The 20946-nt window shown below is 33.8% G+C and overlaps 1 protein-coding gene across 1 annotated transcript in view; it reads left to right on the forward strand.

The window, feature by feature from the left end:
- Positions 1-304: 304 nt before the first annotated feature.
- Positions 305-20946, forward strand: part of LOC138713678 (uncharacterized) — a 344968-nt gene continuing 324326 nt past the window's right edge. The window contains exon 1 of the mRNA XM_069845950.1: positions 305-437. The gene's annotated coding sequence lies outside the window, so the exon portion shown is untranslated. The remainder of the gene's footprint in view (positions 438-20946) is intronic.

A 20946-nucleotide genomic window follows, 5' to 3' on the forward strand; every position in this document is an offset into this window, starting at 1 on the left:
TTCACCTCTCTGTTGCTTCACAAACTACGTCATTAATACTTTACACTTCACTCAGTAATTTAATACTTCCGTCCATTCTTTCATTCATGCCCCCAAACTCCCACCCACTAGCCACCTATACATCAATAAATAAGTTACATGAAATCAGCATTAAAACCAAAACATTTCACCCGCGTTATATTTCCTGGTACTATAGTCGTTGAAACCGACGCCGCGCGTCCTTGTCCGACTCATGCGCAGTGGGAGGCAGCGTCTCATTCTATTTTTCAACGAGGAGCAAGCAGCGTACTGACGGTAGTCCGTCGCGGGCAATTGTTAGCAGTGGACGTCTAGTGAGACGCCAGTGTGTGGAACGCGCGCGCGCGCGAGTGTGAGTGTTCTATGTTTCAGTTCCGCGTTGTGAGTACGTACAGCGGTCGCCACTGCTCAAGTCTCAGGTAACCAACAATTTTACTGTGTTGATCACGACAGTTTTCTTTTATTTATCTGTTTCACATTATGACAACACTTTTAACATAATTTAACAACACATTCTTGCATGCTGAAAGCACTGATAATGATCATGAAGATAAATATATGATGATTATGATGACGATGATGATGCCATTAATAATATTAGTAATTATTTAAATTTTGATTTATAATATCAGTCTTTATGAGTTGTCAGGATTTACTTTAACATTAAAAACAAATAAATAGCTATATCGTACTCGTACATTATGCAATTTGTTTTTATTTAAAGCTATTATTTGTTTGTCAACGTTTTTGCCTTTGTTGGCAACTTCAGTTCAGGGGTTGGGTACAGTTTACAGCAGTAAAACTTTGGAAATATTCAACATTTTTTTCCTCCATTACTGTATCTTGTACAATAATGAAAATTAGTATACAGTATGTAAAAACTGTCCTGCTATATGAAAAAAATATTTTTACGATTTAAAAAAATTATTTACGTTTTTTTTTTCAAAATGCAGTTCACTGTGCAGTGATGAAGCATTTTACACATAACTCAAAAACTATCCAACATTCTGCGATTAATTTTTTGTGTGTAGGCCCTATTTATTCATGTCATGCCTACAATATGATGCAAGATCACTTCTCTACCGTTGATAGATTGTCTGATAAAAAATAAATTCATTTTAAAAAATGATCAAATATTAGTATTTTCTGTTACACAAAATAAAAAAATATATTATTTATTAAGGAATGTAGTTGAAAGAGCATGATATTGTAAACTTGAGTTTCAGCAATAAAATAAAAGCAAGAGAACACGACAAGTTTTTTAGTTATGAGGAAAACGCTTCATCACTGCACAGTGAACTGCTAACATTTTGAATTTTGAAAAAAAAAAAAAAAAAAAAAAAAAAAACTTCGTTTAAATCGTACAAATAGTTTTTTCATACAGCAGAAAGACAGTGTTTTATATATACCAATTTTCATTATTGTACAAGATACAGTAATGGAAGAAAAAATGTTGAATATTTCCAAAAATTTTACTGCTGTGTGCTGTATCTAACCCCTCAATTCTATAAACAATATCAAACACAATATCCCTGTCCAAATTGACCAAGATTAATGTATTACACAAATATCTCATGTATACTATAGACTATTTGAAAAACATGTTTGCTATAGATAGACAATGCGTAATAGGATTGTATTACTTTATGCTCATTATATATATGCAATAAGTACGTAATTAATTTGTGACATATGGATCTTTTCCCTTGCTTGTTTTAACATTGTTTCTGCCGTAGCAGAATGTCTAAATTACAAAGAATACTAAGCAAATTTAAATGTCTTGTTACAATAGTTGCAATAGTAGCAAAGGTTCAATTTACTAACACATGATAGTATGAGAAAAATGATTATAAGTGCACTATAATTTAATCTTCAGTTCATACTACATAAATGGTTGTTTAATATTTCAATAGAACTTCTCTAAGCTAGAAGGCTACATCTATGAAATGATCATCGGTTATTTCTAATTAAATAACTGATTATAAAGTCGGTTATAAAATCTTATATTAATGTGAGGTTGCATATACAAATAACTTGTATATTTGTAATGGCTTATTTGGTCAGGTGTTAGTTGAATATATTGACGTAATGTTCATATTACTCATATTGTGTCGACTATTTCTTAAAATAAATATCATAGGGAACTATGTCATAAAGACTGAAACTACACAAAATTTAACTAGTTACAAGCTTATCTGAAAGAACTAAGCGTGAATTTTGTAAATGAATAGGTACTAGAAATGTTGAACTCAACACAAATGGATTACATATTTACACTTCTTCCAAACTGCAACACCAATATCTTTTGGGTTCAAGACTTTTCTCATCGTACAATTATTGTTTGACAGGTAGTTTTTATATACAGTAAGTTTGAAACGATAGGTTGTTCATATGAATGTGTCTAAATTCAATTATTTCAACTTCAACTAAGAGAGTACGGTATGTAATATTTTTTTCTCCTGATTACTTGGTTGTTTCACCTTCCTTCCTACTTTCTCAAAAGAGAATTTTCATCTTTTTTATTTAATTCGTTGAAATTTTAGTGCAATTCCACACGTCTTGTCTATTGTGTCGAAATATCTCTGACAAAACAAAAAAACCAAAGCACATAAAAAAATACTAGTTGTCCAATAATATGCTCATAAAAATATTGTATTTATCACACATAGTTGTGATATAATATTCCATTCCTATAATAATAACCATCACACTGAGTGGAATTAATAAGCTCGAAGTGTTCGTAATTTCCACATAATGAAAGGCCATCAAAAGTAGAGTAAACGAACAAAATTATGAGATCTGTAATACAAGTGGCATTAAAACAGAGAAATATGAACGTAGAACATAAAACATGGCAAAACTTTCTTCAAGATTATTCCCTTCAGAGGGTTTTAAATAGTAGAACACTACTTTAAAATACGTTTTCTAAATTTTTTCTTACTTCCTCAATAAGTTACCAATCACATTCGTTATTGTATTATATTTAGAAAACGGTAGGTGTAAGAGAACATTTTGGAATAGGAGCATCCCTTAGATTTATTGGGCATATCACTATTAAAATAAAGTTTTATGCGTACCTTCACCAGTAGGGCATAAAATCAAATCTGTATCATCATTGACTTAAGTGTGTTTGCTGCTTCCCGTGTCTTAAAGGAAGCTTAATGCTACGGAGTTAATTAAATTACATGTGTGGTAATTCTCGCAAAAGTTTCAAATGTGTTGTAGGCTACGTACATTCTTTTCAATTTAAATCTTATATGGAAGAAAATTTTATATGAGTCATATTACTTTTGCGTCCAGTGGGCAGTCATCTTTTTGAAACGATATCCAGTTAATGGTTTTCATAGCTAAATATGATTAGAACAGGTGAGTAAATGCTACTATCTTAAACTATTTAAAGCGTCGCTAATATTAATTAATATGTGGTAGGTTACATTTGCACTTATTAAGTGAAGTTCCCTATTTCGTATTAAACTTGTTCACTTTTTCCCGCATTATTACGTAGTAAATTAAGAATATGAATTCATATTGAAGTAGGTTACATTAAGTGAAGTTCCCTATTTCAAGTTAAACTTGCTCACTTTTTCCCGCATTCATATGTACTAAATTACGAATATGAACTAATGTTAAAGTAGCTTAGATTTACGCTTTTTAAGTGAAGTTCCCTATTTCCTGTTAAAGGTGTCCCTATTTTACGCATTCTTATGTACTGAATTACGTATATAAATGAATATGTGATAGGTTACATTTACTCTTATTAAGTGAAGTTCCCTATTTCGTGTTAAAGTTGTCCCTATTTTCCGCATTCTTATGTACTGAATTACGTATATGAATGAATATGTGATAGGTTACATTTACTATTATTAAGTGAAGTTCCCTATTTCGTGTTAAAGTTGTCCCTATTTTCCGCATTCTTATGTACTGAATTACGTATATGAATGAATATGTTCCCTATTTCGTGTTCAACTTGCTCACCTTTTCCCGCATTCTTATGTACTAAATTACGAATATGAACTAATGTTAAAGTATCCTACATTTACGCTTTTTAAGTGAAGTTCCCTATTTCGTGTTAAAGTTGTCCCTATTTTCCGCATTTGTATGTACTAAATTAAGAATATGAGTTAATATTGAGGTAGGTTACATTTACTCTTATTAAGTGAAGTTCCCTATTTCCTGTTAAACTTGATCACCTTTTCCCGCATTCGTATGTACTAAATCAAGAATATGAATTAATATTGAGGTAGGTTACATTAAGTGAAGTTCCCTATTTCATGTTAAACTTGCTCACTTTTTCCCGCATTCTTATGTACTAAATTACGAATATGAACTAGTGTTACTGTAAAGTAGGTTACATTTACGCTTTTTAAGTGAAGTTCCCTATTTCGTGTTAAAGTTGTGCCTATTTCCCGCATTCTTATGTACTGAATTACGTATATGAATTAATATTAAAGTAGGTTACAATTCACTTATTAATTGAAGTTCCATATTTCGCGTTACACTTTTTCCCGTATTCTTTTGTGTTGAATTAAGAATATGAATTAATATTATGGTAGGTTACATTTGCGTTTCTTAAATGAAGTTGTCTATTTCGCGTTAAACATGTGCGTTTTTTTCCGCATTCTTACGTACTGAATTACGAATAAGAATTAATATTAAGGTAGGTTACAATTGCGCTTATTCCGTGCGATTCCATATTTCTATTTAAACTTGTTCATTTTTCCCCGCACTCTTATGCATTGAATTATGAATGTGAATTAATATTAAGGTAGGTTACACTTACGCTTATTAAGTGAAGTTTCTCATTTCGTGTTAAACTTGTTCACTTTTTCCCGCATTCTTACATACTGAATTACGAATATGAATTAATATTAAAGTAGGTTGGATTTCCTCTTGTTAAGTGAAGTTCCACATTTCGTGTTAAACTTTTTTATTTTTTATCACATTCTTATGTATTGAATTACGAATATGAATTAATATTAAAGTAGGTTGGATTTCCTCTTATTAAGTGAAGTTCCACATTTCGTGTTAAACTTTTTTATTTTTTATCACATTCTTATGTATTGAATTACGAATATGAATTAATATTAAAGTAGGTTGGATTTCTTCTTATTAAGTAAAGTTCCACATTTCGTGTTAAACGTTTTCATTTTTTCTTGCATTCTTATGTATTGAATTACGAATATGAATTAATATTAAGGTAGGTTGGATTTCCTCTTATTAAGTAAAGTTCCACATTTCGTGTTAAACGTTTTCATTTTTTCTTGCATTCTTATGTATTGAATTACGAATATGAATTAATATTAAAGTAGGTTGGATTTCCTCTTATCAAGTAAAGTTCCACATTTCGTGTTAAACATTTTCATTTTTTCTTGCATTCTTATATATTGAATTACGAATATGAATTAATATTAAAGTAGGTTACATTTACACTATTAAGTGAAGTTCCATATTTCGCGTTATACTTGGTCACTTTTCCCGCATTCTTATGAATTGGATTACGAATATGAATTAATATTAAGATAAGTTGCTTTTCCGCTTAAGTTGAGTTCCCTATTTCGTGTTAAACTTGATCGCTTTTTCCCGCAATCTTACGTAGTGTATTATGAATACGAATCATAAGGTAGCTTACATTTACGCTTATTATGTAAAGGTCCCTATGTCGCGTTAAACTTATTCATATTTTCCCGCATTCTTATACTATACTGAATTACGAATATATAATCATTAACGATTATAACTTAGGCTTTCAGAACGTTCTAATTGAAGATATTTGAGACCTTTCCATATTTCTTTTCTTTTTCACGTTTTTATCATTTCCGTTTAGAATTTTGTATTTATGTCTCAGTATGAGTTCAGTATATTTATCTTTGTAATATTGAGCAATTACTACATTTTCCATTATTATACACCACCACTTCAGTTGAATATTTTAAATTATGAAATAATGACCTTAGTGGACACTGTTTAATATTTATCCACTTCCCTATCTTACAACATCATATCGTTATTTTCTATTTTGAGTTATTTTTTCCGGTGTATAATCATTCTTCACATCCATATGTCAACTGTGAAATTTTATTCATATATAAAGCTATTTTCCGTTTAAAAGGCCTAGGTACCTTAATTACGTTTGGCTCAATTCATTAGGATAAATGTAATAAATTTAAGTCTAGATTGCAGAATAAATTTTTTTCATCATCTATGTTATGTTCTGTGTTGTCTCAGGGAAACCCGCAATCGCAACTGCGATATGTTGGGTACAATTCTAGAAATTATATTTACCTGTAGAATAAAACTTCACAGGTAACCTATATTAAAATATTCAACAGACAGGCTAATATTTTAATTTACATAACATCCGTCTATTAATTGCAAGAAATATTTCATAACCTATTACCTCTATTAGTATATCTGACTTTGATCTCTATGCCATAGTACTGAAAGTATTGAGATAGTTGTTGTTGTTTAGTCAAATTTCCGAAGATAGTTTTGAACTTTATAATTGACACCAATAAGGCATACTTATGGGACAACTAAGTCAGGAAATAAACGGGTAGAATGACCAGTTTCTTTCTCCTCCATGGCGTATATCGCTGATTGGTAACACTTTACACCATTCAGACTTCAGATGTATACAAACAATTGTTCTTCTTCTGACACATATCACGTGAGATGTATTGCCTGATAATCGATGTAAGCCTACTTATCAGTCAGAACTTTAATCACAGGTGACTAAGATAGCAATAAAATGGAATTCTGAGTAAGGGTGGAGTCGAACAATGAGATAATTGATCTGAATGAAGGGGGGAGATCAACTGTGAATTGTTCAATGGTTGAGCTGTTTGGACTTTTTCCATTGCTAATTTTCAAAATTGTAGCACAGTCAGACAGGCTAGCTGTTTGTAACGATCCCCACAGTAGGTTTTCACCTAACGACGAAGAGAGATCCACTCTTCGAAACGTTGTGCTACAATTTTGAAAATTAGCAAAGTCCAAACAGCTCAACCAAAGACAAATAATTTTAGAAAAAAATAATTGATTAAATTTGTAAATTAAATAGCATTGAATTAACACTTAAATAAGATAACATATATTAAACAATGAAGAATAGTGTGACAACGTTAAAGTGACTATTAGACTCCATTCATTCTGAAAAAAAGGAACAAAAACAAACAAAAAGACATGATACGATGAAAGAGTAATGGAACGGAGAAAAATTCTCTCCGGCGCCGGGATTTGAACCCGGGTTTTCAGCTCTACGTGCTGACGCTTTATCCACTAAGCCACACCGGATTCCACCCCGGCGTCGGAAGAATCTTCTCAGTTTTAAGTTCCAACTCTTGGGTTCCCTCTAGTGGCCGCCCTCTGCACTACGTCATAGATATCTATGAACCTAGGACCGAAGTCCACACATGTGCTGATGTGCACTCGTAATGAGTGACTAGTTGGCCGGAATCCGACGGAATAAGCGCCGTCTTAAATCACGAAGTGATTTACGCATATCATATATATTATTTGTTGGAACTTAAAACTGAGAAGATTCTTCCGACGCCGGGGTGGAATCCGGTGTGGCTTAGTGGATAAAGCGTCAGCACGTAGAGCTGAAAACCCGGGTTCAAATCCCGGCGCCGGAGAGAATTTTTCTCCGTTCCATTACTCTTTCATCGTATGATGACGCAGAATATCTGCATGGAAATATTATATGTACTTCGATACATTATAATAATATATGAAAAGACATGAGTTTCCCCTCAGGTTTCTGATAAAATTTCTTTACCATTTTAATTTCGGTCACTGCGTTAATTTATCATCATCATCATCATCATCATCATCATCATCATCATCATCATGTCCTTCACGTGTTAGACCCTAGTGGATCCGTTACGGTCTCATGCCAGCACTTTCGTTGTCTTCCCAAATTTCTACTTCCTCTTGATACAATTGGTAAGAATTTATCTAGGCCATCTTGTATTATTCGTCCATTCGACATGTTACTTCCATATTGTTGAACAAAATGACTATAGGATCTATTTTTGGTTATTTCAGTATGTCTTCGTTTTTACGGCATTCGAGCTATGAGCATCCCGCTGTCCGTCTCATAAACCTCATTTCAGCTGCTGTTAGCCTTTTCTCATCAGCTTTCCTGATTGTTCATGCCTCACTGTCGTAAGTTAAAACTGGTCGAGCTAGTGCTTTATAGACTCTTAGCCTCTTATGTTTTTGAACTTTGATTTTATTAAATTTAGATATTATGCTTGCCTTATCTTCATCAGTAATATAAGATAAATTATAGCCTAAATAGTTCAATGAATTTACAAGTTCACTTAGTTTATTATTTATGATGATTTTTACTTGGAACTGGTTGTTCTCCTAAAAATGCCATAATTTCTTTTTTTTCTGTTCAGATTTCCATATTGAAACCTGAAGCATTATTTGTAGATTATAAACTGATTTTTGTAGATAATCTTTTGTTTTAACGATAAGAACCTGATCGTCGGCAAACAGTAGCCTAATGTATTGAGAAACGTGTTTCGGATAACTTGAATTCCGGCATAATGACTTTACCTTCAAACGGGCAAAATCGGTTCATATGTATGGTAAATAGGAGAGGGAAAAGACCGCACCCTTGTCTAACACCTTGGTTTATTGAAGGCCAGCTAGTAGTTCCGCGTTCAATTCTCATGGCAATTTCATTTTGTTGATATAGATTATAAATGGAAAAATAATTTTATTTGATACGTTATCATGGTATAAAATTTCTAAAAGTTTATTTCTATTAACATATCGAATGCTTTTACGAAATCAATAAATATGCTAAGTGTGTTCTATATTAGAATGGAGAAAGTTACACAACACAGAACTGCATGCATTGTATTGTTCACCTGACATAATTAGGAACATTAAATCCAGACGTTTGAGATGGGCAGGACATGTAGCACGTATGGGCGAATCCAGAAATGCATATAGAGTATTAGTTGGGAGGCCGGAGGGAAAAAGACCTTTGGGGGGGCCGAGACGTAGATGGGAAGATAATATTAAAATGGGTTTGAGGGAGGTGCGATATGATGGTAGAGACTGGATTAATCTTGCTCAGGATAGGTATCAATGGCGGGTTATGTGAGAGCGGCAATGAGCCTCCGGGTTCCTTAAAAGCCAGTAAGTAAGTAACTAAGTAAGTAAGTGTTTCTATATTAAAGTCTCTGTGCTTTTCCATTAAAATCTTCATAGTAAAATAGCTATCACAACATGATCTTTCTTTCCGGAGTCCATTTTGTTCTTCAGTAAATTTGTCTTCATAAAGATGTGACAATTTATTTTTGATTATGGTTGTGTAGATTTTGTAACCTGAATTCAAAAAAAGGCTTATGCCTCTATAATTTCCACATTGTTTTTGTTTCCTATCTTAAAGATGGGTATTATAATAGCCTTTTACTAACTTTCTGGGAGTTTTGATCCTACTCAAATATTGTTTAAGAACTGATATCATCTACGAAATATGTCTCCCTCATGAGCTCATATACAAGGCGGGATGGCTCTGCTTTTCCGACTCCCAGTGTCCGTTTCATAAACATTGTCTTGACTTTTTCTATTCTTATCATATCACAGATCTTGAGTTTTTCCCAAATAATCTCTATTCCGTACGTTATAACTTGCGCCACTACCGTTTTGAATAGTGTCATCGCTGTGCTTGTCGACAGATTGGTTATATTCGGAAAGTTGTATGAGTCTTTGATGGCTGCTGCTACTCTTTCCTGGACGTGCATACCGAAAGATATTGCTGTTGTCTGTAACGTACCGTCCTCGTCACCGTTTTTGGCGTGTGAAATAAGTAATGGGAACGTTAAGTGCTAGTGTCTTACCTTTACCATAGTCAATCTGACAACTGTGTTTGGTAAATGGCTGATGTGACGTGTATAAGAAGCGGTACCATTTTCAGCTCCACTAGCAACATGCTCACAAACTGGGCACTATAATCTAGGACATACGCCAAAAACGCTGTCGCCAGCTGTAATTCCCAGGTATTTATATTTCCCTACAACTTGTAGCGGCTCGTCGAATAAGGTTATCCTCTCTTTAGTCGCTATTTTTCCGCCCTTCCCGAATGTCATTTGTACTGGCTTCTCTTTGTTTATATCCAGGTCGTTTTCCTCCGCTCAGATCTCTAGATTTTGTAGCGCCTTCGTACGTCCTCTTTCACTGCCGACCCTATCACCATGTCGTCTGCGTATAGAATCATTTCTGCTTGTGAGTCTTCCCCTATTATGTTTGTCACATTTGCTGTGTAGATGTTGAACACTGTGGGACTTATCGAGTCTCCTTGGTAAACTCCATTCGTCTGTGTGATTTTCTCCGAGATTTCAAACCTGTTGTTTATTTCAACTAGATTTCGCTGTAGGCAGGATTCAATTGCTCTTACTAGCGGATCTCTCTCCTTAATCCTACCTTTCAGTTTCTCGATTAGTTTCCCTCTATTTAGTGAGTCGAATGCTTTTTTTAAATCAACGAAGGCTGTGTAGTACTTTCCTCCTGGTCGTCTCAGGGTGTCTTCTATCAGATCCATTAAGGCCCGGTTTTATAAATACGGTTTATCTAAAGATTATGTTAAACCTAAGTTAAACCTAACTGCGAGTTTAACTCAACGTATCGTATTACAGAATCTCGGTTAAGTTAAACTATAGTGGAATACGATTAGTATTACTGCTAGGAAAGAAAAGAAGACGATCGCAGCTGTTTAATTACATTATTGATTTAAAATAGCCGACGCTCGTGGAGAATCTTCATTAAGAAACATCTTACCCACAGCTGTGGAGTAACGGTCAGCGCGTTTGGCCGCGAAACTAGGTGGCCCGGGTTCGATTCCCGGTCGGGGCAAGTTACCTGGTTGAGGTTTTTTCCGGGGTTTTCCCTCAACTCAATATGAGCAAATGTTGGGTAACTTTCGGTGCTGGACCCCGGACTCATTTCACCGGCATTATCACCTTCATCTCATTCAGACGCTAAATAACCCAAGATGTTGATAAAGAGTCGTAAAATAACCTACTAAAAAAAAAAGAAACATCTTTGTTCTTTGATATCAGAGAGAATATCACAAAAAAACCTACGAAGGAAAGGACCAATATCGCGTACTTCAGTATGCTTGTCAGACTTAACCTCAAATAGTTTCTTAACGCTGGCTACCAACGTTATACTCTCAAACACAAAGCAACCAAACTAAACCTTGCATGACCATCCGTGACGTAACATCACACAGACTCAACTAAGTAATGAAGTAATAATATTAGTGTGCGTATTTTATGTGTTGTCTGGAATATTTATGAAACAATTCAGTCAAACAATACAATTATTTTCATTCGTCTAGTAAAATTAGGTAATATTATTAGTGTGTTTTATAAATCAGGCCCCATAGCATATCTTACCAGGAGACTGTCTGCCACACAAAGTACAATGCTCAATAGGTTTATAGTAGATTTACGGACACCTCCGAAATCTTCCAACGTTTTCAGTATGCCTACTACCAGAGGAAAAATAGCTCAGCGCAACTAGTAACTGATGCAGAGATTCAACAGAATGTTTTCAAACAAAAAAAATAAGAAAAGAAAGAAATAATTTATCTTTTCAAATAATCTTTAGATTCAAACCCTAAAACATATTTTTGCACTTTCTCACTTTTCTATTGCATGTTGTATCCGAATTTCAATTTTTCGAAACTAGGTTAGGACTATAGCCTAAAACCTAATTTTGAAGGTTAGGACTGTCTGCTTCGAAAGCCTCAATCTGTTTTAAAAACTTATATTCACTTATATTTCAAAGTGGTGCACTTTATTTCGAAAAATTCTTGGCTGCCGTGGTCGTTCAGTAATATTGATCATTCACTCATCGTCACTCATAAGTTCTTGGAAAACATCTGCAATATCCATGTGTATTGCGGGAACCGCCATCTTGCACTGTTGAGCCTTGAATTGCAGTTTAAACGGCAGAGGACTGCCGATCAAGTTAAGTCAAGTGGTTGTTAAGGTTTATAATACGAAGCAGAAAGAAAAACTTCAGTTGAAACTGAACGTATGGTTTTAACGGCGTTTATAATACCGGCCCTAAGTATTTCACTGCGTGCAAAGTGCGCCTGCCCTTCATAAAGCCAAATTAACGGTCCGGGATGTTTCCCTCGGTGACCTCTATTACAGTAGAACTTCAATTATCCGTCACTCTATTAACCGATTGTTGGATTATCCGACTTTTTTCTAGCTTTTTCTTTTCTTTTTGTCCTGGAGGAAAAATTATGAAATACTGTGCTTTATGTTTCTGCGTAGTTTTTCTACAGGGGGTTATTACAAGCCTTTACCCTTACAAGTCTCACAGTATGTAGTAGAAATGCTTTGCTGTCGGCAACAGAAATATTTAGTCTACTTATAAAATAGTCACTACCTCTTTCAAAGATATCAGGGTAGACCCGGCTAATTCCGCAATATTAAGAAGTAAATCTGTCATATTTTTATCAAAATGTTTACTGAAAAATATTATCAAGGTATGTAGACATGGACGAAACCATTCAATAAAGATAAAGAGATCTATTTAAATGCAAATATATTTTTTGTACATACATTACAATTGAAAAAGTACAACTCGGGTAATTCCGCAACAGTGCTGATATATATCTGCAATAGGACTTGGCTAATTCCGCAGTAGTAAATAATTATTAAATATATTATGAAAGTAACATAAAAGCAACAATTTATATGTAACAATGCTCACTTACTTCGCAGCTGTGTAGGAAAACACGAAAAACAGCCAACTTTCGTTGTTTCACTGTATTGCCGACAGAGGTGTCGTCCAATATCCTTGATTTTTTTCTATAGCACTGCAGAGGACATGCCTCCTGTTGACAGCCTCTCAAAACTTACGTTCACGCTATTGTAAAGCCGCAGTAAAATCATATATGCATTACTGCGGAATTACTCGTACTGAGGAATTAGCCGAGTTTCCCTACCCCTAAGAACTTCTACAAACCCGTATACCATACTTTCCTTATCCTGACTATTCGAGTAGCCGTATTGTATAACTTTTATGCAAAATGTCTTCCACAGTTGTCAAAAGAAAATGTATTGTGTTAATTACCGTAAAAAATTACAAATAACTGAGAGGTTTGGGAAAGAAGAAACTGTACGCGATTTAATAAAAAAAAGGACAATGATAAAGTACATAAAGTATGTAAATTACATCAGACTTCAACTATTCCTATCTTTCCGCAGATAGTCACCAACAATTAACCATCAACCCTTGACAATCGAACTTCAGTGAACTCCTGATTTGCTACATAGCACGTTAAACACAAGACCACGAAGAATATTACAAAATTTTAGGCCAAAGCATTATGCACTTAATTTACGAAACTCTTTTATGGTATGGATTATTCGATTTTTTTTATTAACCGTTCAGTCCACCCTCTTCATTACCATGGATAATAGAGGTTCTACTGTAGTTTTCTGTTGAGTATTGTCGTGAATACTTTGAAAGAAGTGTTTTCTAGCGCCACTTCTCTAAACGAGTCTAAAGAATGGTGAACATAAGACACCGGAAGAAGGAGACAGACCTAGTCAGATTTCTACCACAGTTCAGTATATGAGGAGCTCCGATCGAAATTGAGTTTGAAACGGAGTCCTATTCTACGAAATGTCCTGCATCGATCTATAGTCTCTATTTGGTTCTAACTCCGTTGCATCCCTGTTAAAAATGCGGTCGAAATCGAGTGTTTGTTTCATAATCCTTTCAGTCCAGCGCTCTAGTCGGAACAAACCCCGTTAAGTCAATAGACTCAGACTTCTGTTTATTCTGCAGCCACATAATATGAATAATTTTATTAGTTCATTGTTGCACCTGCATCTGCTGCTGGAGGCATATCAGTGTTACTGTAATGGCATCATTGTTGGTGCATAAATCACACATTTTTAATGATTTAAGCAGGAGAATAAAATTGTATTCATAGTCAGTCTCGCAATACTGTTCTAGTAGTAGGTGCCATGGAAGGAAGTGTGTCTGTCTTAAAGGGATCTTCAGTGTCCAGAAAGAGGAAAAGAATATCGTAGACAAGGCGAAAGAAAGAATGTGAAGCTGTAAATTAAATGAAAACAATGTGGTCCTGGTTTAAAGTGTTGGTAAAAATGTCATGGATATACGTCTCTACAATTATATTCTAGATATTATAATGACAAGGATTATGGTATTATGGAATTTGAACCTCCCTTCAGTCACAAGGAAGGGCGCTTCAAATGCTGTTCGATCCCCTCATATAGTTTTATAAAGGCCAGAAAAAGGGTTTATGCACATCATAACAAAGTGAAACAAGACCGAATTCTTGCTTCATTGATGTCTGTTTCATCCACGAAGAGGCGACATCAACAAAAACACGATTTCGGATAATTGAACAGTCTTGTTGTAAAATATATGGTAATAAGGTTTTTGAATGTAGTAATCATGTTCATGATAGCGTACATAATAATTTATGCATTTGTAAGTGTCTCAAAAATATTATTTCCGACCTGGTTAGCACATTGGTAGCGTGCCCATCAATGAACTCAAAGGTTGTGTGATCAAACCCGGCCCAGGTAGTGGATTTTAAATTTCTAAAACCCACATCACATCAAAGATATTACCCTTAAGATACTCAATTCAATGTTACAAGTGGTTAGGCCTATGTCGCGATATAACCAAGTTGCTAGAGCGACTACAACCAGATTAAAAATATATTATTATTATTATTATTATTATTATTATTATTATTATTATCATTATCATTATAGCATCCAACACACTGGCTGGAAAGCCCACTATGGAAAGAATAGGTGACGATCGTAGGTCAAAACAGTCTCGAAAAAGAGACGATCTGTTATTACATTTATATCAAACTTGAAAGCATGTGAAAGCCACTACTCTCGCAGAAAAAGTAGGAGATTGTACCTTCTTTCAAAACTCAGTATAAGCAAACTGCACAAAATTTATGATTCCAGTGTGTCAAACTCTTTGAAAGGAAAATTGTGGTTCTTTTACATCTTTTCCACTGAATTCAACTTGAGGTTTGGTACACCTGCTACGGACACATGTAGATATTGTGCAAGAATGCATCATGAAGTATAATCCTCCGTCAGCAGTACGAAAAAGGAAGAAACTCGTGCTGCATTCATCGCCCACAAAATCAAAGCAAAGAAATTCTACAAAATGTTGAAAGAAACTCCACAAAATTCTGACACTCTTTGTTTCGATTTACAACAGGTTCAGCCTTGGCCGAAACTACCACTAAGTATGCTAGATTAGTTTCTGCGCATTCTGTATTACAGATGTTGAGAACAAATCCCCTAACTTTTACTGCTGAACTGAAAATCAGGCACGCCGAGAAGCAAAAGAAGTAGTTTCAGCTCTTAAAAATTTTCTTAGCAGACAGAATTTTGATGAAGCTGTCTCCACTAAAAGGCTACTTCCAGACGAATGTGAAGATAAAATCGAAATTCCATTCTTTTACATGCTCTGTAGTGGTGGCGTCTGGAAAAATCACCGCAATCTGTGAAAAACATATGTATGACTTTTCCTGGTCAAGGCCATTCATGTCCTCCCAATAGGTAGGGCGTTTGGTATAATAGAAAAAGCATTGCGAAGGCACTCTGAAATATTTATGTTTGAAGACTACTACAATTTCTGTCGTAATGTCGACAAAGTTTCCGTTCTGGGGATAGATTAGAAAGTTCAAGACTTCAAGGCATTTACCTCCAAAGTTTATAAGTTGGAAGGGCTCAGTACTATGAAAACGATACGTCTGATGAAGAAAATAAAGGCAGGTAAAACGAATGTAAATGTAGCAATGAATGTGTCATCTCGACTTGATCATTCTAGACGTTCGAAATCATTGTTAAATAGAGGTTGTCAGGTGGAAGATATAACTCGGCCCTTGAACATACCATTTTGCCCAGGTAATGTAAAAACTGCAAAGAAGGCTGATATGGACTGTTTGTTGAAACAAAGATTTGGAGATGAGTGAAGTAACATGGCAAAACTACAGTTTTACGCATACATTGTTGATTATCAGAAAGATGACTAAGAATGAAGAGGAAAATGAAAGATATGATTGTCTTGATAATGAAGAAGGTTTTGGAATGATATAGCATATTCTTTTGTGTTTTGATTTGCTTGTGAAGACGAATAATACAAAATAGTCATACATTTTAGACCATTAATTCATTAACAATCACTATAACATGAGTGGGTTATTTATGAAAGGGCCTAAGTCTTGAATACCAAATTGTTAGAAATTTAAGAAAAACTGCTGACAGGCCGAAATTTTGAAATTAATGCTGAACTAAAAATTATTCATAAATTCTACTAAGCATTAGAGTGTGAAATTTAGTCCTCTTCATATCTAAATCGTTGTATCTACACCTAAAGAGCAGTATTATATTACACACTCATTTTCACAAGATTAGCGACTTTGGCCCTTTCATAAATAACCCATTAACATGTACTGACACGAGTTAATTTTGATTTAGTAAACTTGATTTCCTAAAGTACATACTTGTATTTCGTTAGTTTCCGTTTCAAAAGCCATTTTGTCCACCCGTATGGAACAAAACAAGTTAAGTCCACCCGATATTTTTTTTTTAAGTTGCGATTATTCCTAATTTAGATGCAACTGATTTTCAGCGCTAGTCATATTCTTATCAAGAAAGAGTCCTTTTTACAACAGTGTTTTTTTTTATTTTTTTATTCACAAGTTTATGCGGTAGACGTTTTTCGTCTTTCCTGAAAATTTATGATTTGTGGACTTAACGGATTTTGTTTCGGAGCTCCTCATATACAGTCACGAAGCTTGAGTCATGGATAAATATATAATAGGATGCGAAACTTACTGAGTTTCCCGTAACACATGCTAGAGGCGCTAATGTAGAAATTGATCTTTCTGCTACCTGTTGGGAGTAGGCGAACACATTACATCTAGCAGCCACCAAGTACCAAAAATAAAAACTAATTACTCCATGCATTTAGTAGCGCACCTGGTGACGAAAATGTTAAACTGTGCAGAAAGTATTCCCTCCCACTCTCATCGATATTCAAAACTAACCCAATTTAAAATAAAACATTAACATTTTTACTCCTCGCAGCATCTTCTACTAAAAATTCTTACTGGAGACAACAGGAAGATAAAAGATACGATCTATTTTACACTACCCAATTAAAATATAACCAGACAGAGACAAAAAATAAAGCAAAATGTTAGATACGGTAATTGGGATTGTATTCTTTGGGTATTTATTCTACAGCGCAATGGAAAAGTCTGCAAGAACTATTTAAATAGTTCAATTTATTATATTACTATTACTTTACAATACATTCAACAACACTATTTTTACAACATCCATAAACATCACTGTTTAACATACACTGCTTATACACACACGTAGTAGCACTTTATGTCCACTTATAAGCAAGTTTCTGGCTGCCATCTTGTCTTCTCGAGCAACGTCTTGAACGGATAAATAGAGAACTCTGGGTAATTTACTCAACACGTAGTTCTAATGTTCACCACTTACGACGTCGGGCGCTGATCATCTTATTTGAGCCCCCTGCCGCCAGATGGTGCTGACCGCAGTTTCGCATCCTATTATATATTTATCCATGCTTGAGTTGTGAGGGTGCTAGGAACAATAGACTGTGCAGGTACTATTTCGCATTATCTGTAATGAGACGATATTAGCGATCCTAGTGGTTAGCAACTATCTATGAATGCATATTTACTACGTATTGAGCTTCGTGGCTGTATATACTAGACTGTGGTTCTATACCACATCAGCTATGCTAGACGACAGCTGGACCAGGGAGTGTAGGAGCCAGAGACACGTGACAACAAGATCCGCAATACACGGGTTTCATCATAAAATATGTGAGAACAACAAATTCCATGAGCCGACCGAAGACTGCAAATGTGTACTGTGCGGACAAATATGTAGGAAATATCACATTATATCGTGTCCGAAGAGAGTCAAATCAATAACAGACTATAGCAGAGAATAAATAAACTTGAACATTAATGCTCAACTCGGGCGCAAAAGTGTAAAAGTCTATAAGTAAATTCTCCTCCAGTGCATTAAAAAATTTATATAGACATAAACTATCTTCACCTGGAGCTTTCCTGTTTTGTTAAAGTTTATATACTTCAATAAGTTAGTCAGAAGTAATAACATCTGTTGTGTTGTTGTTAGAGTTCGTACATTAAAAATATATTTTAAGACGGAAATTTCAAAATTATTGACGTTTTGAACGGATTTATAAGTAGTGAGTTTTTATTTATCTATTTATTTATTTTGCTAATAATTGTAACATAAAATATAATACATACAGAAAAACTTTAACTCGCCCCTGAAAGAGTAGAACTCGTGCTCAGGGGTGGATTACTGAATTGAAATTAATAAATATACAATACAATTTGTCTTATGTCTACTATGCAATAAGAATATATAAATTTAAATTTTCGATTTTTCAATTTTTATAAAATCCATACATTTTTTAAAAATTTAATACTAGAACTATTAGAATTGACAAGATTAGGATATTTAAATATAAATTTGTTATATATTCTTGGGCCTAAATTACTACTGTGATTAAATACTGTAGTAGTGTTACATTTTGGTTCAAACAATCTTAAATAATTCATACCTTTTGTTTCATAAGTATGAGAATACAATTCAAAATTATTTCGATTTTTATGTATGAATTTTATTAATACAATATAATAAATTTGTCTTATATTAAGAACATTAAAGTCTGAAAACAATTTTTGAGATGGAAAATCAATAGGTTTATGAAAAAATATTTTAATTATTTTCTTCTGCAATAAATAAAGTGGATTAAAATTGAATTTAAATGAGCTAGTAAAGCTAGTAAGTTGAGCTGAAATTCTGAAATAAATAAAATTAATGTACTCTATTTCAGAGATATTATAGAAGGAACTAATCTAGCTTAAATCAAATTATTTTTTATGAGTTGAAATTATTTCACTGAAACTGTTTTAAATTTAAAATATATTTAAACAATTCGTTATTAGTGAATATTAATTTTTAAGATGATATTTATTGTAATTTAACTATGCAATTTTATTACGTGCACGAGATCATTCTCTTCCAAGGAAGTGCTAGATTTTTTTTTTTTGTATATTAGTAATAATATAATTGTTTACACATCTTGATTACACAACTTTTAACACTATATCACTTCGGAAAACGTATTATTGTGTCTTTCTCCTGTTAAATTTTACATTACCTCGTTAACATGTTTCAGAACTGGTTGTTGCTGATCTTGGCGCCTTTTGTCTGTAGACAATTTTTTTAACTCTAAACAATTCGGAAAACGTATTATGTGTCTTTCTCGTGTTAAATTTTACATTATCTCGTTAACATGTTTCAGCCTGTTAACAGCCATCTTCAGAACTGTCTTGACGCCTTTTGTTTGTGTTTCCTGTAGGGGTGTTTTTGTGTGTGTAATGTGGAGTCAAAGAGTGTGTGTGTTCTGAAATTGATTTGTGTGTTGAGAATTTTGTTTGGATGTGTTTTTGTGTGTCTGTATATTTCGTACTGTTCTAGTGTGTTTATTTTCTGACTTTTTGGTTGAATGTGTAGAATTTCCATGTCCGTGTTTATGTCTTTGTAGGTGTGGTTATCATTTGTGATGTGCTACACTACTAGAAAAAGGATTGAAACACAACATACACCAAAACAGTACAGGAACAAAACAACAAATACAAACTAACATAAACACAGAAACAGCAATACAAAACACACAAAGTCAACATCACGAATACATAAGACAAGACATAATAGTAAACACAAACAAAATAAACAAAGCCACAACACACACACACAAGAACATAAAACAATAAGCACCTTGAAGACAAAAGAACAAAACATAACCTAACTTACATCAAAGCAGGCAAAGGAAATTGCACAGTAATCCTACACAAACAAGACATACACAATAAAATAGAAACTTATTTCAAGGAGAACATCACAGAACTCAAAAGCGACCGCACAATTCACTACCACAACATAATAAAAACACAACAAACAAAAACAAACACACAATTCTAAACAACATAAAACAACAACTAACACATCACAATTACTAACCACACATACAGAGAAATAAACACAGACATGGAAATTCTACACATTCAACCAAAAACCCAAGAACTAAACACACTAGAAAAATACGAAATATATAGATACACAAAAACACATCCAAACGAAATTCTCAACACACAAATCAATTTCAGAACAAACACACTCTTTGATTCCACATTACACACACAAAAACACCCCCACAGGAAACACAAACAAAAGGCGTCAAGACAGTTCTGAAGATGGCTGTTAACAGGCTGAAACATGTTAACGAGATAATGTAAAATTTAACATGAGAAAGACACATAATACGTTTTCCGAATTGTTTAGAGTTAAAAAAATTGTCTACAGACATGAAGTATGGTAAAATCACATAATATTGCAGCGTAATATTTTATTGTGTTAGAAAATAATTTAGAATGAGTTTGCAACTTCATTTTGTGAACTTGGAAAGTAATGTAGATTCAAATATGTTTCCATAAATATGACTTTCGAATAATTTTACTAAGTTATAGGCACAATATTATAAACAGAAGAGGTTAACTACGTTATTTTAGTGCGGTATCTTAAAATTCTAAAGAAATATATCGAGAAAATATTCAGGTTTTAAAAACAACGTAGCTTTACAGACTGACTTCATTTAAAAATGACGGTTCTACCGATAAGTATACGTTTGTTAAGAGTCTTTATGTGGGTAATCAATGAAATCAATAAGTCAGAGGAACGCCTACAGAATAAAGCACTATGTCAATACATTAATGTAAAATTTATATTTTCT

Source organism: Periplaneta americana, chromosome 14, assembly GCF_040183065.1.
Source record: "Periplaneta americana isolate PAMFEO1 chromosome 14, P.americana_PAMFEO1_priV1, whole genome shotgun sequence".
Classification (NCBI taxonomy): domain Eukaryota; kingdom Metazoa; phylum Arthropoda; class Insecta; order Blattodea; family Blattidae; genus Periplaneta; species Periplaneta americana.